This window comes from Montipora foliosa, chromosome 10 (assembly GCF_036669935.1).
Source record: "Montipora foliosa isolate CH-2021 chromosome 10, ASM3666993v2, whole genome shotgun sequence".
Lineage (NCBI taxonomy): Eukaryota > Metazoa > Cnidaria > Anthozoa > Scleractinia > Acroporidae > Montipora > Montipora foliosa.
Window position 1 is genome coordinate 5,351,862 of NC_090878.1, and position 5,000 is coordinate 5,356,861.

The 5,000-nt window shown below is 43.2% G+C and overlaps 1 long non-coding RNA gene across 2 annotated transcripts in view; it reads right to left on the reverse strand.

The window, feature by feature from the left end:
• LOC137974388 (uncharacterized) overlaps nt 1-5,000 on the reverse strand; it is a 12,315-nt gene that overhangs the window by 6,584 nt on the left and 731 nt on the right. For both annotated transcript variants that reach the window (XR_011117446.1, XR_011117445.1), the window contains 2 exons: nt 2,733-2,813; nt 2,099-2,179 (listed from right to left, as the gene is read on the reverse strand). This is a non-coding gene — a long non-coding RNA (uncharacterized lncRNA). The remainder of the gene's footprint in view (nt 1-2,098; nt 2,180-2,732; nt 2,814-5,000) is intronic.

Sequence of the window (5,000 nt, forward strand, 5' to 3'; positions counted from 1 at the left end):
GAACTGAACCCATGACCTTTGGGCCACACCACCACCGCTCCACCGACTGAGCCACAAGGCCAGACGGGAGCAGGCCGTGGAATATGACGATGTTAAAGTCACGGCAATGAACATGTACAACTACAAGGAGGGATTACATTTTTTCAAACGTTGGCGGTGTAGCACTCACATTTGAACAGACTTTACTGATTAGAGTATTATGTGAAGTGCTAAGTATCTACCCCACATGAACCATGTGAGAGTTAGCCCTACTGATGGAAATGGGCCCACACAAGGACAGAGAAAAACTCTGACCAGGGTGGGAACTGAACCCATGACTTTCGGGCCACACCACCACCGCCCCACCGACTGAGCCATAAGGCCAGACAGGAGCAGGCCGTGGAATATGACGATGTTAAAGTCACAGCAATGAACATGTACAAGTACAAGGAGGGATTACGTTTTTTTCAAATGTTGGTGGTGTAGCACTTACATTTGAACACACTTAACTGATTAGAGTATTATGTGAAGTGCTAAGTATCTACCCCACATGAACCATGTGAGCGTTAGCCCTACTGATGGAAATGGGCCCACACAAGGACAGAGAAAAACTCTGACCAGGGTGGGAACTGAACCCATGACTTTCGGGCCACACCACCACCGCCCCACCGACTGAGCCACAAGGCCAGACGGGAGCAGGCCGTGGAAAATGACAATGTTAAAGTCACAGCAATGAACATGTACAAGTACAAGGAGGGATTACGTTTTTTTCAAATGTTGGTGGTGTAGCACTTACATTTGAACAGACTTAACTGATTAGAGTATTATGTGAAGTGCTAAGTATCTACCCCACATGAACCATGTGAGCGTTAGCCCTACTGATGGAAATGGGCCCACACAAGGACAGAGAAAAACTCTGACCAGGGTGGGAACTGAACCCATGACTTTCGGGCCACACCACCACCGCCCCACCAACTGAGCCACAAGGCCAGACAGGAGCAGGCCGTGGAATATGACAATGTTAAAGTCACGGCAATGAACATGTACAAGTGCAAGGAGGGATTACGTTTTTTCAAACGTTGGCGGTGTAGCACTTACATTTGAACAGACTTAACTGATTAGAGTATTATGTGAAGTGCTAAGTATCTACCCCACATGAACCATGTGAGCGTTAGCCCTACTGATGGAAATGGGCCCACACAAGGACAGAGAAAAACTCTGACCAGGGTGGGAACTGAACCCATGACTTTCGGGCCACACCACCACCGCCCCACCAACTGAGCCACAAGGCCAGACAGGAGCAGGCCGTGGAATATGACAATGTTAAAGTCACGGCAATGAACATGTACAAGTGCAAGGAGGGATTACGTTTTTTCAAACGTTGGCGGTGTAGCACTTACATTTGAACAGACTTAACTGATTAGAGTATTATGTGAAGTGCTAAGTATCTACCCCACATGAACCATGTGAGCGTTAGCCCTACTGATGGAAATGGGCCCACACAAGGACAGAGAAAAACTCTGACCAGGGTGGGAACTGAACCCATGACCTTCGGGCCACACCACCACCGCCCCACCGACTGAGCCACAAGGCCAGACGGGAGCTGATGATGTTACAAGTCACGGAATGAACATGTACAAGTACAAGGAAGGATTACGTTTTTTCAAACAGTGGCCGCGTAGCACTTACATTTGAACAGACTTAACTGATTAGAGTGTAATGTGAAGTGCTAAATATCTACCCCACATAAACCATGTGATTGTTAGCCCTACTGATGGAAATGGGCCCACACAAGGACAGAGAAAAACTCTGACCAGGGTGGGACCTGAACCCACGACTTTCGGGCCAGACCAGCGCTGCCCCACAGACTGAATAACAACATATCAGTCACAAAATTCCTAAACTCACTTTTAATGCATTTTCTATTGTCTCGTGCATGAACATCAATTATACCAAGTTTGACAAAGATCAGCTGGATAGTACAGGATTTAAGGGAATTACCTTAAGTATTACTGTATAAATTAACTATTAGCAAAAAATGACCCACCAGCGTAAAGAGCCTAAGTTGAGCTGTGAAGCTTTCTTACTATAAAACTGGATGGATGGATTTAAGACTTACCCTTGTTGTGTGTTTCATGTTGTTAAAGATAACATCTCTTTCTGTTCTCCCGTCCAAGCAATTCCACACAAACACAGTCTCCTGGAATTGAAATAAAAGATTCAAACAGTCGCCAGTAGATTAATCAAGGAAGAAAATTAATGTCAACTGCCTAAGGAGTACCACCAAACAAAATATTGTTATGTTCGTTCTGTTTTCAGAAAGAGAAAATGCATTCTAACAATTTTAATTATTAAAATTCCAGGCATTGCCATTCTGAAACCTACGAAGTGTTACGCTTTGTCAGTTGGGTGGGACAGATATTCCTTTTGTATTAAAAGAAAGAGTAGTACGTCAAACCTAAATAGTAAGATGTTGATTTTTTTTCAAACGATAAAATAAATATTTACCTCCCCTAAGAAAATGTTGTCTTTCCGATAGCTAACGCTAATTACTTTGTTAGCATTTGGTGTTTACTTATAAAGGACCAGCAGGAGTGGAGGTTCCAGGGGTGTGGGGAAAACTACCAAAGGAAAAGTGAACACAAATTACCCTTCCCCACAAAACACTGAAATACTGACAACAGACATGTCAAAATTAAATTAAACTAAGACTTTATAAAATAACTTAACAGTAATGAAATTCCTAAACTCACTTTAGTATAGATTTGCGACATAAACATATAGCTCTGGTATTCCTCCTTACTCTTGTTGACGGAGTCCACACATTATTTCTCCTGAAGAACGCAAAGAAGTAAACAGTTGCTATTAGGTAGGTAGCGCTTTCCAAGCCTAGTGGCCCAACACGCCAGAGCTAATCCCCGGTTTCTTAAGCATGAAGAGACAAGGAGTATTTCTACTCCCCCCTGGATGGGATGCTAGTCCATCACAGGGTTACCCCCAGCCTTGAATTTGCCAGTACCCATTTATGCACCTGGGTAGAGAGAGGCACTGTGAGAGTAAAGTGTCTTGCCCAAGAACACAACACAATGTCCCCAGCCAGGACCCAAACCCTGATCACTTGATCCTGAGCCGAGCACTCTAACCATGAGGCCACCGCGCCTCCTGCAAAAAAACTATCAGGTGGATGTGATGAATCAAGTTTAAGCTCGGCATTACTAAACACAGGAACGGAACAGAACGGAATATAACGGAATAAACCGGAATATGCCGGAATGAGGTGGAATGACACTGGAATGAGACGGAATGAACAAGAATGGTACCGGAATATACCGAAACGAGCCAGAATGACACACAAATAAAGCGGCATATACCGGAATATGCCGGAACAAGGCAGAATGACTCTAGAATAAAACCGAATGACATCGGAATGAGACGGAATAAACAAGAATGGTACCGAAATATACCTGAGCGAGGGGGAATGACAACAGAATAAGGCAGAATAAACCAAAAGGACACCAGAATCAAGCTGATTAGCGTGGACTGGAATGACAAGGAACAAAAAGTAATTTTTATCATTCTAGAGTGTGAATGAATAAATGTTGCGGAATATAGAGAGGCTGACAGAAAAAAAATTTACATTAACCCTTTCACTCCCAAGAGTGCCATCTATAGATTTTACTCAAACGCCAGACGATTTTACTCGTCAATGGGGAACCCCACGGGGGTGAAAGGGTTAAGGGAAAGTAATAAGGCTTGGAACTAGTCAATATGTTCTCACAATTCTTCATGTAAATACATTATCAACGATCAATCTTTTTTTCTGTGCTTCTGACTTCTTTCTTCAAACAAGGAAACACTGTGTTCAGGTTCGATGGCATTATTGCCAACAATCGGAGAGAGAAAACAGGTCTTCCGGCCGTTTGCACGAATCTATTTCCATATACCTTCATCACATGTTGCTCATGGGAAGCAGGCAAGCAGCATCGGTAATTAGTTTGTGGTTCGCTGAACTTGATTGTGATTGGTCAATGCGCAATTGACCGGTCAGAATGAACTAAAAATAACTCTCACAGTGAAAGCCGCCTCCTAGATCCATAGACAATTCCGTTGTCATTCCGGTGTTATTCTGCCTCATTCCGGCATATTCCGGTATATTCTGTTCCGTTGCTGTGTTTAGAAACGCCCGTCCTTCTGGTTTATTCTGCCTTATTCTGTTGTCATTCCACCTCGTTCCGGTATATTCCGGTACCATTCTTGTTTATTTCGTCTCATTCCGGTGTCATTCGGTTCTATTCCAGAGTCATTCCGCCTTGTTCCGGCATATTCTGGTTTATTCCACTTTATTTGTGTGTCATTCCGCCTCATTCTGGTTCGTTTCGGCATATTCTGGTACCATTCTTGTTCATTCCGTCTCATTCCAGTGTCATTCCGGCATATTCCGTTCCGTTCCTGTGTTTAGTAACGCGCGTTCAAGCTCTGCTAAGTGCATCCACATTGCTGTTCTTTTTTTCACTCGTGTTCGATAACCACATATCGTACTCTTGTCGGCTTGTACTACTTTTTATCTCGCACTTGGTCAAGCCAGCAAGACAAAAGTCCTAGCGAAGAGACGGCAGGTACAAAGCACATGTCACAGGTCATTGTTTTACCAATACAGAAAGTATCCTAAACATTCATAAAAGCTAACCTTAGCTTAGGCCTAAAGAAAAGTATCCTAAACATTCATAAAAGCTAACCTTAGGCCTAATTAGGCCTAAAGAAAAGTTTTTAGCCCGAAAGTTAGCTTTTATGAATGTGCAGGATACTTTCTGTATAGGTAAAACAATGACCTGTGACCTGCGTTTTGTACCTGCCGTGCAAAGAGATCATTAGAATCGAAATAGCTCCACAGCTCACACAATTCCTGAACACTAGCTTTTAAATTGTGTTATGTATAATCAATCCAACTTTTGCAAATGCATACGCTTGAAATTTACATTTAACTCAATCCAGCATATCGACACGTGAATGCAAAAAGCAAA